The sequence below is a fragment of the Poecilia reticulata genome, chromosome 22 (assembly GCF_904066995.2).
Source record: "Poecilia reticulata chromosome 22, P_reticulata-male-v2, whole genome shotgun sequence".
NCBI classification, from domain to species: Eukaryota; Metazoa; Chordata; class Actinopteri; order Cyprinodontiformes; family Poeciliidae; genus Poecilia; species Poecilia reticulata.
In genome coordinates, this window is record NC_088851.1 from 20,914,078 (window position 1) to 20,940,854 (window position 26,777).

The following is a 26,777-nucleotide window of genomic DNA, read 5'->3' on the forward strand; positions in this document are numbered from 1 at the left end:
GAGCCGTCCACAAATGACAGAAAGGTCACCAAGGGAGAGGGTAAACAGATGGAAATTTAGAGGATGGCACTTGTCCAAAGGCCACATTTTTTTCTTCTCCCATCTTCATTTTCCTCCGTCTCCCCTAAGGTTGCCATTAATTTGCCTGTTATCTCTCCCTCTCTGTGTTGTGAATAAATCAGTGATATTAATTACACGCCTCCTCTTGCAGGATGGTTTGTGCCGTGTCACGTGCACAGTGTAAACACGCAAACATGCTCAGAGTGTAAATGAACAGAGGGGTCATAGCAAAGCAACATTAAAGTCAATGATAGGAATCATTTGCCTCGAGAGGTAAACGTGTTGTATTTCACACTTCTGATGGAGGACAGCAAACTGCCTCTTAATGCTCACTTTAAGCGTTCCAAATTTACTCAAAAAATGCAGAGGGATCACAGTGTTGTATCACCTTAGTCATGACATATTTTCATATTTTCAAAATACTTTTCAGAACTGGGATTAAAAAGTCTCTTTCATTTTAAATTTAGGGTTTTTGTGGATGTTTTATGTTATTTATCTTCAGTGTAAATAGTTGTTGTGGCAAAAAGATATATTTCAGTGAATTGTTGAATATAGTTCTAAAATGTTTGGTATGTCGTTGTACTGTTTTAAATTATAACTAAAATGTTTCAGAATAAGAAAAAAAATTAAATGCTTTAGACTTTGTAACAATTTTTCTAAAAGGAATTTTTTTCCCCAACATAATAAAATGAAAAACCTTGAATAAAAGCAATATTTTATTCTGTGCTGTTGCATTATGATCCTAATGACCAAAAGTAGTTGTTCCCAGACACAGATGATTATTTGCCAAATGACACATTTCTAATAAAATATAATATTTTTTGTATAGGTTTTACTTGGAAACTGAAATTTTTTTTTTAAATATATTTTTTACATTTTTTATACCCACAAAATAAGTACTTTCATGCCTGTGATTTCTAAATATTTAGATTTGAAACATGTCAGGTGTAAAAAGAAATGGTGATCTGCTGTGGCACACTTCAGTGCAACCAGTAAAATTTGTTTTGATGGAAATAAATGGAAAGTATGCATCCATGTAGCAATTGTGTGATTTTATTTAACCCTCCTGTTGTCCTCATTTTCTGTATATGAGGAAAACACATACAAATCTTGATCATTTTGACCCAAGGACAACAGGAGGGTTAAGACTATCAAACATATTTTCATGTCAGACAAAGGAAACCTAAGTAAAAACAAAAAGAAGTTTCCAAATTATTAAATTGACTAGGTGATAGAAACAAGGCGTGCAGACACAACGAGAACATGACTAACAACATGAAGTTGGATAGGTTCCCCAAAAGCAATACATAATTCCCCAATGTAAAGAAAAACACATAAGAAAAAAGAAAAAGCATTAAAATCTGCCTGTCTGAAAAAGGCTTGAAATCCAAAACCTCTTTTAAAAACACTTCAAGGTTAGTGGGGTGGAAGTCAGCCCATCTATGTTACTCCCATTACTCACTAAGCAAAGTAATCACAAACCCACATAAATCAGTATTTCTCCAGAATTTTCTGTTGACTCCGCCCCGTCACGAATTGAAATATTACTGAGAACCTTTTATTTCTGGCACCACCATGCTGCATACAATCATCTGATTTTCAAAACAGATGAATATTTCATTGCTTTAAGTTAAGTTAAATAACACAACATTGATCAAGACTACTGAGGTTTCATCAGCTTATTTCCCCAACACCGTATATAACTTAACATCTTTTTTGTATAAAATTTGCAACAATATTCCCTTAATAACATTTGCATTGATAGACAACTCAAGAGTAATGCCCACTAAGCTGTCTGTCCTGATCCTTTTCTGCTTGCTACCATCAGTTGCTTTACTTGCCTCCCACTGCTGTTTTTCTTTTCACTGTCAAAAACTTCCCCATCTCTCCTCCTCTGTCAGCTCTGCTGTAGACTACTTCTACTTGGCTGAACAAGCAGCCTGTTGATTAGTTTAAGCACTGCTGCCATCTAGTGACTGGAGGATTGTTTGTCGTTTGGGGAGGGATTTAGAGATGATCTATGATTTGCAGAGCCATTCAGCAGCAGAATTGACAGGTTTGTCTTCAGCAGTTATTAAATGAGAGGTACACCCTGGACAGGTCACCGATCTGTCACAGGGAAACTCAGAGACTCAAAGGGCAAACAACCATGCATGCACATGCTCACACACAAGTGAGCACACAATTTAAAGAGATCAATTGACTTAACAGAAATGTTCATGAATTGTAGGAGGAAAGTAGAACACTCGCAGAGAACCAACACATTCACAAAGAGAACATGCAAACTCCATCCAGAAAAAATAAAATAAATACATACTTGGGGGTAGGTCTTTGTGCCACCGGTCGAGCCGGGTGTTAGGCTTAAAGGGCAATTACTCTTTCACATCGAGACTGGTTAATTTGGAAAGCTTCGTTCCACTATTATTAAATGAATAATAAAAAGAAATACTTTTTATATTTACTCTGGTAATACCAGAGTATATACTGTTTCACAGCTCTGTGAGCAATGACGAGCCTCTGCCTTTGCAGGTTGACTTCAAGACTCTATGCTTGGTCCTGTCAGAAAACACATGAAGATGTTTTGGAACAAGGGTAAAAAAAGAAAGAAAAGACAAAAGATGTATAAAGCAGATGGAGGAAATAGTGGAGTGAGTAACCTAAGCTTATGGAGAAATTAGTGTGATGTTGGATAATCACAGTGTTTTGCTTAATGAGGCTGTTGGACGGGTTCTTTCTTAGTTGATTTTCATGTGCGGCTCTATTTGAAAAGAAACAAAAACATTCCACTGATACTTTCATAATGGTTGGTTTGGTTGTAAGTGTTTCTTTATGAGCTCTTTTTTTTTGTTTTTGATGTTCTAGAGAAACATTGAGAGTTGCAACAAACCGATTCACTTTTATAGCAGCTTTTCTTTCCCTGAAATGTTTGTTGTTTTATTTTTCTTCTCAGTCAGGGAGGAGGCACTAATACAGTTCAAAGCTGAAGAAGAAGACCGAAGAGGAGGAGACAGAGGAGTGATTGGTGGTCATTAGCGAGAGTCCGAGATCAGCCTGAAAGGAGCGGCTAGCTGCCGCTCGGATGAGGCTAATTAGATCCTGTCCATCCTAACACATCCATCTTCTGCTCATCCCTCCTTCCTCACTTCCCCCCCTCTCCAAATAAATTGCTCTTTATTACTCTATCATTCAGGTTATTGCCTATGAAATAATGAGACACTCCTGGTCAGGGCCAAGATAATTGATTTTTTTTCCCTCCCTTATTTATTTTTGGTTTATGTGTGAATGAATGTGTTATTATTAAGTAGCGCAAGATTATGAAGATGATTAAATTGTGGGAACCAGGACACACAAAACAATTGCATTTGCAGCTTTTTAGTAAAGTCTGGTTCCATTTCACATAAATGCACTTGCGGAAGTGGTTTCTTCAAAGGATTGGACATAGTTGATTGCAGCCTGGTTGAAATATAAACTTGTGAAATATCAATATCTCTTCACTGATCCTTCCCCCCCTCCACCCTAGTCTTTGTCCCACTGATTGCAGAAAGGAAGAGACAGGAGGGGCCTCTGTATAAATGTTTCATTCCTCCTGAATGGCAGGTTAAGTGAGGATACGATAATACCGCCGACAGTAATGGCAACTTTAATTTCCTTTTCCTATTGTGGAGATTTATGTGGAGAAATTAAATTCCAGCAGCTCGCAGGCCTTGAGAATCATTATACGATGCGGAGAGGGAAAAGAAAAGAGAAACTGTTTTCATGGTCACAATATATAAAAGAAGCAGGTTAAGCACCAGGGGAAAGAGAAGGTAATCTGTGAGGGTGTAATAAATGCAAAAGACATTAGACAGATGTTTGGGATAAGACTTGAAGCAGCAAATGTTACGGAGCGGTTCTAGGAGCTGAAACCGACCTTAAATGTTTTCCTCATTCTGCCACAGATCAGCTTTAACAAATGTAAAATCAGATATGATGGAGTTCAACAACTCTTCTTTTTACACATAAAAGGTGACAATTTCTGTGTAAATGATGGTTCAGCAGGATGATCTAGATACAAAGTCCTCAGTCTTTACATCAAATGAAAAATGCGGAATTTACTTGCCAAAAGATAATCAAAGAAACAAACTGTTTCTTTGATTATTATTACAATTTAAACTCTGCAGAACCAATTTAGTTAATCTTTGTAAGTAGTCGATTGTAGTTATTGCACAGCATCACTTCTGCATCATACAAACTCAAGTCATATTGATTTACTACACACTATCTGAGAAATATCTGACTGCTGCCACCTGCATTGTCCATTGCAGAATCAGGACCTCATATCAACCATTTCTGGTGCATAAGTCAAAGTATGATACTCAAATTAAAGGTGCATTTGAGAACCAGAAGAGACTCACAAAATGTCATTTCGGTCCCATGGAGGAGTCAGAATTGACCTCAGACTGGACATACCATCCATCCATTATCCAACATGCTTCCCTGGTGGGGTCGTGATGCGTGCTGGTGCCAATCTTCAGCGGTCAATGGCTGAGAGGCGGGGTCAAACTGGACTGGTCCATCGCAGGACTGGACATACCTCATGCCTAACTAGCACCGTGTCTCAGTGTCTTTAGCATAGAAAAAGTTCCTGACTGATTTTAGTTGATATAACACCCCAAGCCTCTTATTATTTGGTTTATTACAATTTTATAAATATTCATTATCAATATATTATATAAAGACTCCTATGTAAGTGAAAGCTTAGATAGGAGGATGTAATTTAGTAATTTATTACTCATTCAAAGAGGTTGTTTTAAAACTCATAATATATTTTCTTTAAAAAAAAAGGAGACCTTTGTGTCCTTGACCACTTCATATTTTAGTACAGTTTAGTACAAGTAAGTAGAAATTTGGTATTTGATCATCATGGTTAAAATTCTACATCTTCAAATGACACTTACATTTTCAACCTAACCTAATCCTAATCATCTGTAAAGACTTCATTCAGCAGAGAAAGAAGATGTTAATAATGAAAATGGAAAATATGTAACGTGCACTTTATGTTATTTTTTCACTATCAGGAAGTCTTGCTGAAAATATATGTGTTTTCTACCTTCTGACAACTGCTGTTCACATTTTGACCACGAGCAGCAGCAGCTGCAGCCACAAGAATTTCTGACTGATGAGGAGCATGTTTCTGACCATCCGTGGTGTGGGCATGTGTGCGTGTGTGTGTGTATGTGTGTGTGCATGTGAGATGAAGGAATTGTGGGTCCAGCTCTCAGTGTGTTGTGCCTACAGGGGGTTAAACTGCTGCATTCAGCTTGGCTGCTCGTCCCTAATTTATTAAAACCAAGCCTTATCAGATGACAAGCGTCATTGAAGTTTGACATTGATAGAATAATCTCCTCTAACAGCAGCTTCCTGTGTGTGCGTGCTTGTGTGTTTGATGGAGACTGTGTGCGTGTGTGGGTGTGCAGGGTCAGTAATATTTACAATAGACATAATCTGATGAGATGTAAATGTAAGTATTTTAGTTTATTTAATTAGTGAAAAATACACATATATAGCATTATGCACAATGAAAGAAGTGTGTGATAGTGATTCAACAAAGACGTTTTGCTGTTCAATTGCCTTAAAAAAGTCCTAGAAGGATCACAGACATAGTATTCATTCAGCTATTTTAAAAGATTATTGTACTAAAATGCAACAGATAGATAGATAGATAGATAGATAGATAGATAGATAGATAGATAGATAGATAGATAGATAGATAGATAGATAGATAGATAGATAGATAGATAGATAGATAGATAGATAGATAGATAGATAGATAGATAGATAGATAGATAGATAGATAGATAGATAGATAGATAGATAGATAGATAGATAGATAGATAGATAGATAGATAGATAGATAGATAGATAGATAGATAGACCGGTTAATATTTCAAAAGATTCCCTACTCAGAAAACATTCCTGAACAAAATCCTAACCTCAAAAGCTTTCCAAATATTTTTGATTGAGAATAGATCTCTAAAAATCTATCCATCCATCTATCCATCTGTAACCCAAGTTTAAAACTCTATTTTCCCACTCTCCCGATTTTCCCACTGGTTTTGGAGGCTGCTTGGTGTGGTGGAGTGCTGGATTTTGCAAGGAAATTGGTGAGTCAGTTTGTTTATACCACTAGCATCTAAAAGCATGTTACTAGTGTAACCCCTCAGGTTATATAACTCTTTTTTCCTACGCACCTTAAACATTTTCTTAAATACAATGCACTGTAGGCCTTTTCACATTAAGCAGTGTTAGGTGCCTTTTACTTAACCTGATTAATGTTTTGCACTCACATATCGGAGGCTTTACACACTGTAAAAGTCCTTTACATTATAATACACACAAGTATTTAACGTTTGCTTAAAACACGCAGAAAATGTAGCCTTTCGTTAGTAACTGTTATTTACTACCGCCAGTAAATGCATCGTTTTTACTTGTCTCTACCTTACTGGTCAGTCAAGGGCAAAATCAAGTTTAAGCAATTTGATTGGTTGTGATGGACTTGGGTGAGAACGGTACTGCAAGTGTACGTGCCCCCTTCTACATACTGGCAATTGGTCGGCAGCCGTTCATTAGACGAGGTTACCGCTGTGGACTCTTATTTTTTAGCTAACCAGTTGGCTACGAACTTTTTCCTGGTCGTTTTACCTGTTTTTTGGAGCCACATAACTGGACCACGCTCAACGTCTCACTTGGATTTTGGAGATGCAGACCCAAAACCACGCTCGTGAGCCGGAAAGGGCTGTTGGACTGGAGTTGGAGCCGTTTTATTGCCGTTCGTTTAAAACTGGTAATCCATGGTGGGGGTCAGTAGCCAATTCCTCGCAATTGTTCTGGGAGCCGCCATCTTTGGAACTGCTATTCCGAGGACGAATGCTAACTGAGTCCATTCAGACTTGCCACGTTTGTAAAGCTAACGGACTTCTTTACTGATTCAAAAGACTGAATAGTATGATTGATACATTCAGCCTTGTTTGCTTATTTATATGTATATATCCTGTTTAAAGGGTTGTTTTGTACAGTTCTGAGACAGCGCGGTTGCACTAAGTGTGCTAAATGCTGAAAACTAACTGCTCTGTTAATGTGCATTGCCCTTGGTTTATTACTAACCAGTACGGTTTATTAAACTGGTACGTTTCAACCTTACCATTTTCCCTTCCTTATTTTAGTATAAGGTTAACGTTGCACTGCATTTAGATCTTAGCTGTAGAACTCTTAGCCTTGCTATTGTGCTCAGTTACGCACTCCATTTACCACATATGCTGTTGCTCCTTGTGAAGTATTTGATGGAGTGTAGGTCAGATAATCTGGGCGCTGTTCATAGGGGAAACGTGAACAGTGGTTACACTAGTAGCTACTGTTGTGGTGTATTTTAATGAGCTTGTCTGCTAACCCGATTCTATTAGCATTATTTTTATATTTACTACTATTGTGTCTTCATTGACTTGTTTTATTATTTTCTGTTACCTTTTTTTTTGCTGTTGTGGCAAGCCATCTACTTAATTAGCATTCACTATTCTTTGTATTGGGTTAAGCATTCAGTTCATTTAGATACTGACTATTCAATTTGTTAAATGTTAGCCCAAACTATAGCTATAACCATCTGCTCTCAGTACATATATATATGGTACACATCCATCCGTCATCCCAGCTTATGCTAAACATTTCGGTTACCATTCTAAAGGAAAGTGGTCTTGATTAATAGGATGGCAGGTTTTTGGAGGCCTTTCAGCATTTTGTTTGGACTTTGATTGCTTTTTTTCCCCACTTAGTTTCATTTCTGTTTATTTTTTCTGCCTGGATGTTGAGCGACATAGTTCTGACCTTTGAATCATTCAGGTATAAAAATGCTGCTAATTTAAAGGGATAATGGTGATGTGCTGGCACATACACCATTCCTCTGTATTTGGAGGAATGTTAAGCATTCAAGAAGTCATAAAGAATCAAAAGAATGTTTGTCTTTGCACTGAAAAGATGCAAGTAGATTTTCAGCAGAGATAGTTTAATACTTTAATTAATTAATTAATTAAGTAGAGTTATTTCCTGTATTTATCCCAGCCAGTTCAGTATAGGGTGATGATTCTGAAGAAGAAAATAGTTTTGTTGACAGAAAACAGACGGGACTTTCTACTATCTTGTAATCAGAAATAGGCATTCAAACACTCAGGCAATGGTGATGGCCTTTCCTCTGGGGAAAGGCTCCAGAAAAAAAAAATGTGGAAGGCTTTGTCTCATCTTTGTCCAAAAGACATATTGATGTTCTACAGATGACTGGTGACTTGTGCATCTCTTTGTATGCGTGAGGTCTGGGGTTATAAATCTGACCCAAACTAGAATAAAAAGCTGATGCTCTTCCTCCCTGTAGATAGGCCTATTAAAAGCATCTGGATGATCTGAATGGTTTCTGCTGACTATTAACATTTTAGAGTGAGATGATATAAATGTTGCAGTAAAAGGGATTTTATTTTTCCAGTCCAGTTCTCGACACTCTGTGTTTCATTTAACCTTTTTCACAAAACAGAAATTAAAGTTAAACTAAGGTGTAATTTAAGCAAAATCAATGTGAGAAGAAAGCTCCATTTGTCAACTGTACAACTGCTGTGTCAAGACACAGAATAAGGTTGTGCCAGCTAATGTGAAATGGAGTCAGTTTATATGAAATTGAGAAACCATAGTCATACTTGTCTTCTGTGAGGATTAGCTCTCATCCAGAAGTCTCACTTCAGAGCCCTGTAGGTAACATAGTGTATATTATTCAGCCATAGTTTGCTGTTCATGAACTCTCATCTATACTGACAGGTTTGTGAAAATTAATTGTACACAAGAACATGCGATGGTTCAAGTACAAAACTTGTTTTGGGCACCGGCTTTACACAATGGTGGAGCATAAATGGATTTATAAATGAAAAGCGTTATGTTCTGATTGAGCTATCAACTCACCACCACAGAGCAGCAGACTCCCGACACCTCCAAATCAATTTTCCAGAAATTGTTTACTTTCCCAAACTCCCTGGTAAGTCTTTAAATTTACTTTCCGGGAGTTTAGAGTTGTCAGCATTCACAGAACAACTCTAAACTCAGTTTCCCTCTACACATACTCGACACAGCTCTATTTGACTCGACTCTGTTATGCGAGTTCCACCTCAGTGTAGTAGCTCCTGTTTTAGAACCTACTTCACTGGGGCTTTAAGCCAAGTCAGGCTAAAAATGTAATGTCAGAAGACTGTTGGTCACTACGTCACAAAAGCAATTGCACTTTTCTGTACCTCTCTGTCCCTGGCCTTTTCTGGCTGAGGCCAACTGAGCTTCCACGTCCCCATTGTTTTCTTCTGTTTGTGTGGCATACAGATAATGTTGCACTACTTCTTATATTCTGTAATGTATTTGGATTATGCTGGGCTTTATATTGACAATGTTACCTTTGCTGGGATTACGTTTGCTTGGAGCTTTTACCTTCTAAATAATACTGAATGGAAATCAGCATGTGAATGAAAAGCAAAAAACGTGCTGATGTGCTTGCTTACATGTGATACCTGTTGGATTTTAGGGGAAAGTTATATTTAGTGTGTTCTTTCTTTCCAAAAGTTTTTTTTTCTTTACACAGAAATAATTTTGGATCATGGATAAATTGGACTTTATGACAACAGGAACTTTATGGTCCTGTACAATTTATTCATCCATAACTCATATTTTACTCTAACCTTGTGGCCTTTTATTATAAGTCTGAATCACTTGTGAAACTTCTTTTGGATTGACATAAAAAGATCAAAACAGATTCCCACATAGTTTCTAAATTCAGAATGATTCTGAAGATATGCACATTCACATTCAGTCTATGACTGTAAAGAGGCCAATGACTAATGAGATGCTCTACAAACCTCCCCACAGTAACATCTGTGGTGTTTATGACTTCAGAGCTTGACACCCGTTTTTCTCTGTTTGCTGTACTTGTTCAACAGTGTCCCTACTTCTTTCACTCTAGTTTTTAACTTAACTGATGTTTCAGAAACATCATTGCCGGCTAACTTTCACCGCAATCATCAGATCTTTTTTAACACCTTGGGGCCGGCTCAAGTCACCACCCACACAGCAATCAGAAGCCTTATCAGGCAAACCTAATCAACATTGACCAACATTTTTACATAGATGAACACACACACAGCAAGTTCAACTCATTTTCTCACCTGCTAATACCACAAAGAGGACGTTAGCCAAGAGCAGCACTGATGCATATCAAGCCTACAGCCTCTTAAACCACAAGTACACACACGCCCTCAGTAATTCCTTCACACGTATAAAACAGACCTCTACGCTCACCATGTTTCATGTACTTCCTCAAATATGATGCAACTCAGAGCCCACAGGCAACCACATTCTAGATTTAAAAAAATATATATTTATTGACCACAAATGTAAGGTGATCGAGGTAAAAGTTTTTTTTTTTTTTTTCTGTTTAATTGTATATGTGCAGAAAGGTTTAACTTAAATAACGGCAGAAAAAAATGTGACTGAGTTCAACATTGTAAAAATGGAAACATTTGTGCCGAAGTGACATCACTTGTAGTTTGTAGTGGGCCTTGTGAGGATGGAATAAATGTTGTGCAAAATCGATTATTAAAATTTCCTTTTGTTCAATGGGGTTCTTTATACACTTTTTCAAAAGTCTATACTTTAGACATAGAAAAGTTGATCTAGTGATCGGGCTTTAAGTAGGAAACCTTCAGAAACTACAGATGCTGGACGGATGTAGCATTTAGACAGCAGGGCTGTAAGCTACCAGTCCATATATTCACCTATATCAGGCATCCACTAATCAACATTCATACTTGAAATGTATGAAAGATTTTGCTTTATTTCTTTTTCAAAACCTATCCACATCTTGAAAGAGCTTTATTAGGCTACATAAAAATCTAGTTACGAATATTAACAGATTTTTTAGAAATCTCAGTTTTTGTGGCCAGGCTTTATATTCCCTGACTTCTACCTGTCTGGTCATCTAATTTGGGTTGGAGCTCTCCTCTGAGCAGACCTGTTATATTAAAGGACTAAGTCCATGACCTCTTCACAGTTCAGCGGCACGCTCTACTGCTTTGCTGCTTCATGTATATGAAATGTGATGCCCATTTAAATATTTACAGAATGGTCAGCTTCTGCTCTAATTGGCAAAACCAGTGAGTTTGCACGGAAACACGGCGTGTTGTGGGGTCGGTTTCTCTGAAACATTGTCTGGAGACCTCTGCATCCATGAATGTTTGATTGATACAGAATTTTAAAGGGAAAGTGTTTTTCTTCATAATTCAGTAGCTGGCCAGAGGATGTATGCAGGGCTAAAAGGAAGCAGAAACCAAAATCTTTTTGCAAATATCTATCATTCATGGCTCTGAATGCCTAAATGCCAGGTCTTGTCTCTTAGACTTCAGTGTAACTGTGTGGAGAGCATTTTTACTCAGATGCTCTCTCAAAATGATGCAAAGCTAAACATGTGGATTGCAGAAAGCTGTAACACAGTAACATTTGTAAAATCTCCCAGCACCACTTGCACTTTGCAAATCCACTGAAGGTTTCATGCACAAAACAAACTGTCTAAACATGGGAGTCACTTTTCAGCGCCCATACTGGGACAATGCTATCATAATGTCAAGTACAAGGAAACCAAAATGATGTTTGGTTTCTCTACCATGTGTCGAGTGGCCTGTTGTAACAATGTTCTGGAAAACAAATGGTTGCTTATGGCTTGAAGCCTACATGAGTTGTCCTAGGAATTTTAGGTAATGTTAAATACACATTTTTTAAAGCGGTGCGTCTAGAACTGTTTATTTTGTCAGTACTCGATAACAAAAGAAGATCTCAAGACCTGGATCAGCTGTATTTGATGTTTTTCACAAAAAATTAGAACTTTTAAATTTTTTTCTAAAGTTTTAGATTAATAGCTGGAAGGTGTCACTTTCTTCTGACGTGTTGGATTTTTGTCCTATGTTAGTCTATACATTTTTAAGCTCCTGTTTACATTTCTATGCTCATTATAAAGAGGTTCCTTCATAAAGAACCCTTTATGTTTGAACATGTCACCTATCACTTACCTGCTGTAAACAAAAGGTAAATAAAGATTCAGATAGTTTATATTGGACCAATTCACAACAGATGTCAACACACTTTACAAAAACATGAAAATGAAAAGATGAAATGTTTAGCTAACTTAATGATCACATAAGGATAGATTCAATCATTTATATTCCAAATCAATATACTTCAAGCCTTTACAGAAGAAAACTTTATAAAACAGTCCAGTTTAATTACAGTTATTTAAATTCATTAGATTTAAAACTGATTACTCACTCACTACCTTTTCCAGCAGTTACTCCCCCTTAATAAGAAAATATCAGCAGTGCTTGGATGTCTGATCATATGATTTGTCATTAGTGGGGTGACTGAAGCACTGAGAGTATAGAAGTTGTCTTACAATCTTAAAGTTCTGGATCTGACTTCAGCTTCTACCTGTCACAGGTCTATATGCCCCTGGTAAGGCACTTAACTCAGTGTTGCCCACTGACCTGTGTAAGAACATGTGCATATTGGTTAGTGTGACTGTGTTAATGTGACTGTAGTGAAGTGCCTTAAGTAGTTTGTATGACTAGAAAAGTGCTATTTATATGAAGTCCTTTTATTTATACATCATGTGAATTCATGGGCATTTTACTGAATTGGTCATGTTAACTGCTGGAATTAATGTTTCTTTCACCTTATTGCACATTTCTAATTATCTAGATGTCATGATTGGAACATTTCTCCACTGCCTTCTTAATTGGAAAAGAAGTACAAAAAGACATTGCAAGTAATAAAAGAAAATACTTCCTTTAGTGTTAATTCTCTTGCATAGAGTTGGAATCTTAAGAGGGAGAGGAGAATTAAAGAAATAAAGACGGCTGTGGAAGCACTCAAAATTTGGAAAATGAAGAAAAAATCCGATGATGGCTGCAGGAGGAGTCGGATGGCAAAATTTTGGTCTTTGTCGCATGTTGTCAGCTGTAAGAGCGCTAAAGTTTAATTTCACTTTCTATAGCAATGGGTATTTTGTAGCACCGGCTGTGAAAATGTGAGTTCAAATAAAATGTATGCACTATCATCTGAGATGCAGGTAATCCTGAGTCTTTGTGGGGTAGCGGTGTAAAGTATTCAGTCACCACCGATGAACCCATCAGAGGGTAAGAAGCTGGACTATATACCATCCCCACAGATCTTTGTGTACTTCCTGATAGATGCCAGCGGAACATGAGAATGGCTCTGGGAATAAAAGAAAACCAGAGTGACCAAAAAAGCTGGAAACAAATCGAGGCCACAAGCACAAGTGAAAGCATGACAGAGTGGCGTGACATTGATTGATGTCTGAGCGCTCCTCCTGATTCACTGATTAAACCCATCAATCTATATGCAGAGGAGGTGTCCGATGCAAATAGGCCCAATCAGGCAGGACAAAATGGTTTTGTCAGGAAGTTATGGAAATAAGAGCACGCCTACCGATCCAGGTGAGAACTGGGAGAACGCAGCGTGCAGGCGGGGATCTGACGCCGCGATGCTCCAAATTAGGAGATTACATGCTCGCAGCGTCTTTCCGTTTGGTCCTGCTCCGACGCTCAAATTGCTCTGCCATTCTTTCTATTTCCTCTGCAGCGGTCAAAGCGTGTTGATCCAATCCAAAACACAAAGCAGCTGACAAAAGGAGGAGGCCCACTTCTCTACACACAAAGTGTTCTTGTTTGATAGATATGGACAAATGACTTCTAAATGTAATGTATTGGATTTATGTTTTTTAATGCTGAACAATCTGAGCCGAATGACCTGCTGGCAGCTTATAATAATAAAAAAAAAAGAAGCAGAAAATGCATCTCTTGACAGAAGAAAGAAAAGTGAAGCAAACTGCTGTAATTCCAGATGGATTTCCTCTTTTTTTCCGGTAACTTGTTTTCACCTTTCTTCTTTTGTTGCCTGACCATTTCAATATCTCAGCTCATCTAATAACAGTCATTCCTCTGTGGATTCTCTGTCTCATCTCACTTCCTCAACCCCACAGTGTGTGTGTGTACGTGTGTGTGTTTGTGTAAGTTTGCGTGCATGCACAAACACACACTCTCCCCTGAAGCCAACTGCGATCCGAATCAGTTTAATTAAGTAACAAATTCTGTTGGCATAGTAACAGCCCAGCTAATTTATCATGGGAAATCGCGTGTGAGACACACAGGTTGCATGGCAACAGCCAATGGCGTCACAAGATGTGGCAGTGACAAATTGCATGGGATGCAGATGCGTGTGACGGCATTCTGCTGCGTTCGAGTGCTGTTGGGAAAGTGTGCATTGGGATGTGTTGTGGTCAGGCTTTCCTGAGCGAAATACAACAGCTATCCCTCTTGTTAGTTTTTAACCTGTCAGTGGACTGAATTGTAAACATTTACAGCAAATCAGAGACTGTTTTTCTTCACTGGCAAGGCTGAAACTTGGTTGCAGGGCCCCCTGTGAGGATATAGTTGTCACTGCAGGGCAGTTGTAAATAATTAGGGGAAAATGTGGAATGAAACTGAATGAATATGATTTATGAGCCAATGCTTTTGTCCTGACCTTTATTTCACCGTAACATGCCAAGGATCCTTTTTTTAATCCATTATCTGTGCTATCACGGTTAATGAGTTAAGTTTTCTGGCTGATCTACGGCTGCTCAAACTGTTTCTTTCTTTCTTTGTTTGCTTGTTGTTTTTATGGGATCCTACAAATTCCACATTTCATAAGAATAAAAATGCTTCAGCTAAATTAAAAGTTTAGTAATTGTATGAATTGACCAACATCCATAATCTAAAACTTTGTCAGATTTTAATATTATATAAATTCACAATATGCATCAGCTCGGCCCTCAAAATATAGCACAGAGTGTCAAATTAAAACTAAAGTGTTGTTTCTTTTTCACTCATCTGACTGAGAAATATATCTTTTACTTTGGAACTGTTCACATTGATTGAGATGTTCCCAAGATTTCTGTGTGCAGACAATTCAGCTAGTAATTAGTTGAAGGCGTGGTTTCTGAAAAAAAAAACAAAAAAAAAAACATGTTGTTTTTGATTAATATTTTTGCTATACAAAGTTATCCCCTGTAAACTGTTTTTATGCTTTCTTGTTTCATCTGTTCATAAAAACTGTGTGATGCATAAATTCATGATAAAAACACTGCAACAGAGGAAAGCTGTAAAGTCCAGTTGTATTGCTGCCCTCTACTCAATAACAAGACACTTGAACGTTTCTTCTTGAGGCAGATCCTGGCCTAAATAGACCGTTCCACCTTTTCGCCATTCTTAATAACCCAAGTTTGTATTTCAAAGCACAATGTAGCATTTGCTGTCCATGCTTGCTTTTCTTTTACCAACTTTGTTTGATTTAACTCCATTTATTCCAACTAAAACACTAAAGAGAAAACTCTGTCACCTGTTTTTTTTCTGAATTATTTATTTTTTTCAGAAGAGACCCTGTGGACCCCAACTGTTTACCACAGCAGATGTAAAAGCTTTGATAAACTGGCTATAGGTTGACTCCCTGCTGCGTTACAGCAATCTGCAGCAGAACAGCACAAACACTGACATTTATTCATAAGAAAATGTCACCGTTTATTGCACTAAAAGTTGTTGCAAATGTCCCTCTTGAGCCTTGGCGATAACAGCTGACAGGAAAATGAGGAGTCTTAAGTGAAGCCTTCAGAAGTATCAGGGAAGAATTTGTTTAAACCACATTTATCTTTTTTTTTTTATATACCTGCAAAAGTACACGTGTGAATTTGTGGCACTGAAAGGACAGGAAATATAAGTGATTAATCAGAAATGAAGTATTAAGACTAATTTGTAATGCAAACATTTAAGGTTGGAGTATTACAACTGACCTATAAAGAAATTGTTTTAAAGTCATAAAAAAATTCTGGCTGAACAAGTATTTTTTAATACCTCAAAGGTTGTAAATAATTAATATGGCCTCTGCTGAAAATGCTAGACTCTCTCTGTAAATCAAATAATTTGCAAACTCCTAATTGGCCTGCATGTTTGACTAATTAGAGCTGAATCAGACCATTCTTTCGCAATCCTGAACTCGATGCTTAATTTTTTTGCTCCCAAGTAAACAAAAAAAAAAAAAGAAATTATTGGTGCATTAAGCTTATTTTGACCATGGTCATAATTTCAAACAATAGAAAATCCAACTTCGAATGATTAACATGATTTTGTGCGTTTCAACACCCCAGTTATCTAAAGCTTCCATTTCCAGTAAAGAGCCCAGATATCGTTCCCATCAACCATAAGACACAAACTGCAAAGAGGAAAATTAGAGCGTTGACAGGAACAGCTCCAGTTTTTCATGACAATTGTCACACAGAATGCGCCGGGCCATTTTCACCTGCGACAGAGATGTTTGCTGCAATGCAAATCCTTGATGTGTTGTCTCTCTCCAGTGCACAGTCCTGTCATAAAGCACAGCTGCCCCAACCAACAGCGCACCCACCGGACTAAGTGCTCATGTGATGAAAGTTATTCATCACATTTGAATTATTCTAATCAATTTGCTGTCAGGCTAACTGCTGTGGCCGTTACAGTGACACCGCCGTCAAGCACCGTTTGGCTGCAGCTCGACGCTGCCCATGAAATTTATACGTTCCATAAGTACTCATAAAACCTTCACGGCATGACTGAGCGAGTGGAGTCCCTCCCTCCACCTCCCCCCATCCTGTCAGCATCCCCGCCCAGACGCTTCAGTCAGGACAGCAGCTGCAGACAACAAAGTCACTCACAGACAAATACACCAGATTAGTGCATGCACAGAGTGCTGCAATGGCAAGAAAACAGCTTGCAAACACAATAAAGAGCAGTAGGCATCGATTCTCCTTTTTCCAACGCACAAATGAAAACGTTTGTTTGGAAGCGGGTCTGAGATCTCAATCAGTGATTGAGGTTTGTCATCCAGGTCTTGCTCAGTCAGAACAGCTGAAAGCATTCACTAGTTCCTTCCTTCATTTAACACCCACCATAAAAACTGCTTCAAGCCAAAACAACAAGGCACACAATCCCAGCCTAAATGCTGTAATCACCAAGTGAATATGGAAAACGGCATCTTTCAAAGGGGCCAGAGACACGGGGATTAATATAAACTCTACACTCTGGTTTTCTTTGCAATATGAGCGTGGTTTGTCATGCTTTCATTGAGTCCTTATTAATGCTAATGTTACGTACAACAAGCCACTGATGGAACAATTCTTAAACTTTAACCTAAGTCTTCAAATGGAAAGATGCTAGTCTTTCCCCATAAAAAAAATAAAAATAAGAACCATGTAAAATCTTTCAAAATGTTGTATCCTCAAAATTTCAAATCAAATAATCTGAAGCACTTATTTTTGGCACCATATCACAATGTATTCTACAATGCACCAGAGGCATTTATGTTCTAAGGCAATTAACGGGAAGAGGTTTATTAATGTTGAACGAATCAAGCATTTTTTATTTGCAATAACTAAATTACATGTTTATATGTAAGGGAAGTTTTATTGACATACGTGATTGGTTTTGGCTCTCAGTAGAAGATTGCTGGTTTAAATTCCCACTAAATTCGTCTGTCACTTGGTTATAGTTCCTGAGTTTCGTGTAGATCTGTTGACTGTACTTCTATTGTCCAAATGTCTTCTTCCATGACATATCAAAGCTGCGTCAGTGTATTCGTTGCCATATTCAAGAAACCAGTTTGAGATAACTAGAGATTTGTTGGTATGGTTTGACCAAACTTCTTCTTCTGCTTCAAACGCATCTCCTTCAAAGTTTGTCTTATTCTGCACAAAATGCGGAATAAGGCGTATTTCAGACTACTTTGCTGTATCTTCTCTGTCATGTCATCAACCAGAACTTTTCATCTACAGTGGAGACAAATCTTTGGAATATTACCAACCAGATTTTGACAATGCTTTGTTTAAAAGCTAGTAAACAAAGCAAGTATCTTATCAGGGTACTTTCAAAAAAATTTAAATGTACAAAATCTAATTTCTGCCACTCTTCTTTCAAACTTTTCTGCCTAGATTATGTGTAGTATGCAAATTTATTTCAGAAATCCGTCAACGGTCTAACAAGGACCATCATCCACATTGTAGGACATAGACTCACACCTTCTCACACCACCTCCTCCTCCTGTAGTCGAAATAAGACTGTCACTTTGATGCGTCCGTTCAGTCTTGATGAGCTTGGGAATAAATATGCAAAAAAGGGTGCTCTGCGGTGGGGAAAGAAAGAAGAGAGAGAAAAAAAGGCAATCAAGGATAGCCGCGGTCCCCGGCTGGACTATAAATCTCTGTCTGTTTCAATCGGTGCTGTGGCCGAAACGGTGTAAAATTCGAGTGGGGATATCATCAATTTCTGTTAGCGCCTCTGTCCCTCTCTGTGCCGGTCGGCCGGCAGTGGTGATGGATTGATTTTGTCACTTGTGCTCAGTTCACAGTATGTTAACATGGAAGGGCAGAGTTGGGTTATGGAGAGAGGGTTATTAGTGCTGTGGCTGTGGCTGGACTTTTCTCTCCGTTGCTTACTCTCTGTTCATGTGAAGGTCTCTCATTCTATCTCCCATCCCTGTCACTCTGCCTTACACTCAATATACTCACACCCTCATTCATCACACCCCATTCCAGTACACATTTGCATCTGCTTTATCTCTGCATACCTCCACCTATCCCCTCTTATCTCTGCTTACCTCACCCTCATTTTAGCCAGCTGTCAACACATTTCTCTGCCTTCACCTACATTTGTCAGCCCATTTATACCATATATATATATATATATATATATATATATATATATATATATATATACCGATCTCCACCTGTCCTGCCAGCACACACCCTCGATCCTCTTGCTCCTCTCCAACCCTTTCCAGCAGTCATTGGGGAAGAGGTAAGGTCCATCGTGTAGGTTAAAAGATCTCAAAAAGTTATTTACATCTATTTCTTTGGAAAAGGTTAAAAGGGCCATATTTATTTTCCAGTGAACAACCCTGACAGGCTTCCCCAAGTATGAAAATCAACTTACTTGAGTTACCTAAAATTTACCATCAATGCACTTCAGTGTATGTGCAGATACTGCTAATGTAAACGCGTTTAAAAAAAAAAAAAATTTATCACTGATGGCAGCAACATACAAGCATTATGTAATGAGCGAAATTGGACTGACTCTTATTCAGTGGGTTCAAGGGCAGAGGCAGTGCAACTTGGAGGGTCCAAATTAGGAGTGAAACAATGCCCCTCACATGCAACCCTAACACGACAAAACACTCAACTTCACTACACCCTGAGTGCAAAAAGGACAGCAGGTAGTTAGCATTGAAACGAACTTGCCATCTTACTATTACTTTCTCGGTATTTGAGAAGACTGACGCATTCAAGGATGGGTTTCCTCGACTTTGAAGGTTAAGTTTTGTCTGAGTCAACAGCATGGTTCAGTACCAGCCTCAAAAAACTTGCTCCCCAGTATACAACAAGACTAAAGCATTTATAAAAATGTGAAAAAGTAACTTTCTGAAGGATTTAGTGCCATAAACTAGACATGGAATCAGGTACTGGTACATTAAACAGGAAAGCTGAAAAACTTACTTTGACTTTAACAGTGTCATCCTGTTGGCTCTCACTCTGCTGAACTGTTAAACACATGTTCTAATAACGATTCTCTGTTAAAGTTACAAAGGGTTCTTTTATCCATCTTATGTATCACTGCTGCCTATTGCAGACAGTGTCTTCTATTTGCATATTGTTATATGCACATTTCAGTTTTTTTATATATATAAAAATAGTTACAATGTGGTTCACATGCAGAGTACCCTTTGAGTTTGATTTTGTCTGCATGAACATGACAACATGCAGCGATATTCCGCATATTGCCACATTACTTCCAGCAGCAAACTGCGTTGTGTCTGTGGTAAATGTCAGTGTTAGGGCAGGGGTGTTGTAAGTCACGGCAGATGCTGTAGCAGCAGCGGTGGTATATTTCACTGATACGGATCTCATGCTCTCTGACAGTAATGGTACTTATGGTAATGTCCTCTGTGAACCAGACATGGCCCTGTGCTTTGGCAGACGCATCATACAGCTCCCCGACACTTTCTGAATTAACTGGCGAAAAGCTAAAGGCCTGCACTGCTTGATATGGTGATTTTTAATTTCAGATTCAGCAATCCTTTCAATAACACCTGGCCAAGGCCTCCCAGAATGGATATGTCAGATCACCCAGCAGTAAATCTGTGACATGATTAAGTTAAACTAGAAAGCAGATCGTTGATGTTGGATGAAACTGAAAAACATGTCATATAATTGTTATATGATTTACCCTTTGTTTCTTTTTAGGGACTATATTATGCCTGGGCATAAAAAAGAAAAAATACTCGGGAACCAATCAACTAAAAGAAGCAGATACCCACATTTTATAAAATTGAATTTTCAAAATTTTAGAGTTGAAAAATTTGCAGTGTAAGCATCAAGTTACATATTTACACAACATTAGGTGAGCAATTTTACCTCAAGCAAAATGTTGTGGAAGTCTGGCATTCCATGCTTCTTTATATCTAAAGCAATCTCAAAAAATGTCTGCGTATTGTTTGGAGAGGTTGTGTTCAACAGCAAATGTTGCAGTTTATTGTGCTTCTTTGTAGCCCTCTGAAATAATCCAATGTATATTTTGATGATTTTCCTGTAGTATATAGCAGTACATAGTAACTTAAAAACCTCACATTTTCTGTTGCTCCCCTCTTCTACTGAAACAATGACATTTTAAAGTGACAGGGAGAGGAAACAGAGGAGCATCCGTGTATCTTCCTGAGTCACTTACTTTACAACATCCATCTCTCCACATCAGCCAAACACAGGCAGATGCCTCTCCTCCTTCTTTCTCTCCGTCTTTTAATGTGTGTTTTCTGTTTATTATTAGCTGACTTGGTGCTTCATCATCCTGTGAAAATTCATATCTGCTGAACAGAAGGAGCAAAAACAGTGGGGAATCAATCTCTGGTGCTTGGGCAGATAAACAAAAGACATAATCAGAGGGAGAAGGAAAGGAGAGGGCCTCACGCCCTGATCCTGGCCGTGATGGATAGCTGGCGTAAAAGTGTTGGGGCGGTGGTATGTAAATTCAGGAGACATCCTTGCTTGGCCTTGATTGTGTGAAGAAGTGAATGATGTTTGTGGCATGCTGCTACGGCCTTATTATTTTTTTTTTTTTTTCTTAATGCCCCTGGAGTGGATTCGGTCTGACCCTGTAGACTCCCCACCCCCCATCAGGTTCTCCGTTTTGCTACCCAATCTAATTCCCCAGGCCAGGAAGCTCCCCCTCCCCAAAATAAGGAGGAAAAAATACTCACTACAAGACATCTGTTTCATTTCCTAAACAAATTATCTGTCAAGGAATGTGCCCCCAGCGGATACACCAGGAGGTGGACAGGAATGGACACACAGTGAAGGAAAAAAGGAAGGATTTGAGGGCATCCCCATCCTCGTCTTCTCTTTCTTCCCCCTTCCTCATCTGTTGGCTGCAGTTTCCCTGAGGTGAACAAGCAAGTGACAAAGCTGTAGAATGATAAAGTGTGACACTTTTTATATCACTGAGTGAGCATTTCTTCCCCTGATTTGAATCCCACCGTAGAGCCAGTTTTTGTGAGGCGTCATGAGAAGCTTCTTGAAAATCTTTAGATTCCAAAGTAATTTTCTGAACAGAGAAGTGTGGTCTGGAGTTTTCATTTTGTTTGGAAAAATGCTCATTTGCACCTCCTTCATATTTTGTGACATTGCTGACCTGACGGGTCGGCTTGCTGTGGGTTTTTGTTTTAAATTTGAAGCCAGACAGGTGAGTGCAGGTTTGTTCTCATCAGGGTTGCTTCTCTCTAAGCACACACCAAGACCTAGCTGGCAGGTAAACTATCTGCTGGGACAACAGGAAATCAACTTATTAGAGCAAAAACAAACAAAAAAAGTTTAAATTGTTGCATGAACCTTCACTTTTATCCTCCAAAGAGAGCCTCCTATCCTGACAATTCAAAATGATCAATTATATCTGGCATGTATTTCATACAAAATACTAAGGAAAAAACGCAAGTAAAAAATGTAGCCAGTTATGCCCAGCCTAAATGTCATGAACTTGTGTAATTAAAAAAATAAAAATAATATATATATATATATATATATATATATATGTGTGTGTGTGTGTATACTGCTCTCACTTCATGGCATGGTTTTATTTACACTTGACAGTTTATAATGCAAGAATATCTAAAAAGGATCAGGCCCATAATCTAGTTTTTCATTGTACATTTATCGAAATAAAAAAACAGAAGCTGACCTTGTTGAACAAGATCAGCTACCGTTAACTATGTGTTATTACTTTATTTTTCTTGCTTTTCTGTTTAGCTGTCTTTCTGTCTTGGAGGAAGCCAGGACAGAAATGTCACTAATTCTGTGTTTTCTTTGTTTCCTTATTGTAAAAATGTACTTCTATTACCAGTGTTTCTGTCTTAATTCTGTACTTTACTTCCCGGTCATCATGGAAGATGTTTGCTTATGTTAAACGGTTCTGTTAGTGTTTTCTTCCTTTTTAAGAAGGAGTATAACTTTTCTACTGCAACCACATTCTCATGCACAAAGGTGGTCAGTATTGAACATGTGCTTTGCACTCATAAAGTCTTTATTTGAACTAACATCTTTTGCCCTACACAAAGTTATTTTTGAGGAGTTTAAGTGCCATTTCTCATATGTAAGAACATGTAATGAAACGGAACTTATAACCAATGTTTCCAGACCTTTGACCTCATCTAGAAATTTGATTGTTGACGTTTACATATTAAGCTAAGAAAGAAGATTTCAGTATGTCAGAGATATCGCAAGTAATTTTTACTATTCAAGCCCTGAAAATGGAGCTAAAACTTTGAAGTAAATGAACTGGTAACCAGCGCACTGAATTCAAAACTGCAGTTACGTACTGTATGTCCATTCTGCAGCTACAGCCTGCAATATTTAAAGCCGATCCAACTAAGTAAGATGACCATTACAAGAATCCATCGGATTAGAAACCAATGCATGATAATCATCTCAAGTGCATCCGTTTAACACCAGAGATTTAATCATACAATTTTTGCAAACACTTATTTAAATCATTTGCGGAAAAAGAGCAACTGAATATAAGCATTGCCTACACATTTTCAGGTGTAGGCAAAGAAGCTCAAACCAACTATATAGTCAGAACAGAAGAAAACTTTATACGGAGGTGTAACGCATACCAAGCCAGCTCTTTTCTGGTGTGCAGAAGAAGCGGAGAACAGTTTCCATGCAAAAAAATAAATAAAAATAATCAAGTAAAGCAGCACATGAACAGAACCTATATATGGAAAATACTGTTTTCATACATTTTCATATATTGTTGAAAACAATGAACTCAACAGAAGTTATTCTGTAGCAAGCACTTCATTTTGAGTGGTTTTAAGATCAGAAACGGAGCCTGAATTCAAATAAAACATCACAATGCGTTGACCTAACATGGCCCTCGGATCACAATTGTTCAGGATGTGCCAGAGAAGATGAAGAAGGGAAACCAAAGGTAGCTGAGCTGTCACCTGTGGCTATGTGTGGACAACAAGAACAAAGATCCCAGCACAAACAAACAAATAGCCTGATTCATGCTTCATGCTGCAGCAGGATGTAAGTCAGAACGCAGACATGGCAAGGTTTGATCTTCTTGCTTTCTTATTGGATGCCTCATGAATTGTGTAGGAAAGAATATACTGGGGGTGGAGGGGCTATTTGCATTTTTTTGGCAGTCTATCTCAGTCCTCAAAGTTTCCTTTACGATAACGAAAAACCATTAGCTGCTGTCAAACAGCCACGAAGAGAGATTATTTTTTTTATTGAAATAAGATTAAAATGATAAGTTTGACTGAGGGTTCCACCTGATAAAATATTTCAGCTCATAAGCGCAGTGTGGGCACAGGGATTAGAAGAGGGAGAGCAAAGAGGAGGGGGAGGAGGAGTAAAACACAGAGAGAGGCAGAGAGAGAGAGGGAGAAATTCATAATGTATAATAAAACAAAAGGTGTCATGGGAAATAACAGTGATATTAAAATTAGAGTAAGGTGGGATCTATATGAAAAATGCAGATTTGAAAATGTAAATGATGACGAGGGAGATGAGAACAGATGTGGAACGGTGATAGAGTGAGGAAGAGAGGAAAGTTGTTTTGTGGCCTCGGAGAGACAATCTGCGACTTCACAGTGAATAAAATAAGGACACAATTAGGAGCAACAAAGAGACGCATCAAGGAGGTCAAAATGATCAGAACTCAGAATGTAGCAGGCAAAACCTCACAACACGAACAAGTCAGCAAAGACATCTAAAGTAATTAAATTACCTCTGGATTTTCACATTGTTGCTCATATTTTAGCTGCAAAGAGGAAATTTTATAAAATAGTTTAAATCTCTGATGACCAAAAAGCTGATATGTAATTTATACCAACACTTTACGCATGCTGCACATACTCCATACCTAAACATATATAAATTAGGTATCGAAACTGGAAAAAAAAGAGAAATTACAAATGAGTTTTTTTTTTATACCCACTTTGTCCTTGCAGGTTTGTGGATGGCTGGTGTCAATCTGACAGTGGGCAAACGCTGCCACTTCACCAAAGGGTTAGAGGAAGGACAGTTCTGTGAAAATGACTTGTTTCAGTCCAGTCTTGGTACCTAACCAATCTTGTTTTCTTTTTTCTTTTCTTTGGTGAATTGCTGTAAAATACAGAAGACCCCCAATAGCCCACAATACAAATAGCCAAAATACGTAAATACTTGAGAGGGCTGCTTTCGACTTTCAAATGTTGTTTGTTTGCTGAAAACTGCTCTTGGGTTTGACACATCCTCTTTTTTTCCCTTCACTTTTATATTTTTGTTTTGATTTTTTTTTTTTTGCAATTTTGTTTTCTAGTTTGACACTACAAGTTTTGCCATTTAAATCTGTTAGTTTGTCTCTATTGTGATTGATAGCTTCACTTGTGATGCACACTCCAGCTATAATGCAAGAAAATTTCTGACCTTGGCCCACATCTTGAGCATTGATCGACACGCAGCAGCTCTTTATGAATATGTCATCATTTACAGAGCTGTAGCTCCCATTGACCATCACCGATGACCCCTCCTCTATCCCCTCATCAGGAGAGAGCAGTGTCGCCCCTGTAGTGGAAAGTGAAGGAGGAGTAAAAGGACCCCCGCCTTTGATATGAGCCTCCCTGAGGGGCTCTCCTGCTACTAAGGAATGTTAGAAGTTCAAGTTCCAGCCACTAGCCCCTGAAAGCTGACCTGGTCTGCCACATGTCCTCTGCTAGAAGCCAGCCAAGGACAAGGGCAGGCAGGGAATCTGCAACTAGTCAGAACATGAAGGGGAAACATGAAAGATCCCACTGACATGGGAAGTCACATTCAAAACGTGTAGAAACGCATCTTTTCCAAGTTTTGAGAATTTTTTTTTTTTCTTCGTAAGAAAAAAAACATTGATATTGTCAACTCAGTAGTTCAGATTTCTAGCTGCAAGATGTCCGTCTCTACTGTTTTTCACACACTGACAAAGTGTTTTTATTTAAAAACACCAACACCATGAAGAAAAAACTGCCAATTATCACCCATTGCGGCCCTGTTACTGCACTCCATATGCTTAATGAACCTTGGTAACCTCAGGATGCCACAAGCAGTGGACAGTCGCGCAGATATGTGATGCCACTTAGTCCCAGTAATGCTTTAGTCGGTATCTGTGAGTGGTAAAGGCTCTTTCCTCCAAACAAGTGCTTTTAACTGCTCGACTTCTTGCAGATAAAAAGGGAATATATTTTTTTGCCCATTAGCACTGCTATTAAGCGCTATTATTTGCTTTAACCATGATAAGTATCCACTCCCACATCACCCATCATTACGGTTATTATTCTGAGTCATACCTGAAGGGCCACAAGGACATTTGGCAGAGTTTGACTGCTTCTCTGGGTGAAAAAAGGGAGGAGTGGGGGAGAAGAAGGGATATTTAGCTGTTTATCCTTGGCATGGTAATAGAGAGGGGAGGAAAACGGTTGTGTGGGCAGAGCAGACACAGAACAGACTAATAACTCTTAATCTGGCGAGCATTTTTCATTTATCCACTTTAAATCCTTAGCTTGACACAGCACAACAGGATTGCATTTAACAGAGGGAGAGCCGTGGAGCTACTATAAAGGATTATTGAGTTTGATATGCAGTTTCATTTGACCAGGCCACAGACAATGTCAAAGCAGGGTGTGGTAGACCGACGGTGGATGCCCTAACGATCACTAAACCCTCTGAGGGCCTCCAAAACACTTGAAAGAATGAATGACCCGTCTCGTTTTACCACATCCCCGATATGTGCAGATATTGCTGAATGGGCAGGGAGTTGCGTTGAGGAGCGGCTAGGATGGCACAGGGGCTGGCCTCACCTGTAATGGCATATCTCAGCCTCCCCATATTGATCAGCTCTGCCCCTGAACATTCGTCTGGGCTCCGGGCCGTGGGCTGCTGGGGCGCTGGCCGTGGATCTCGTTGCCACGGTGCCCTTGGTGAAGGCCGGTGTCCAGTGACAAAGAGCTCAGTGGAGGGAGTTAACGGG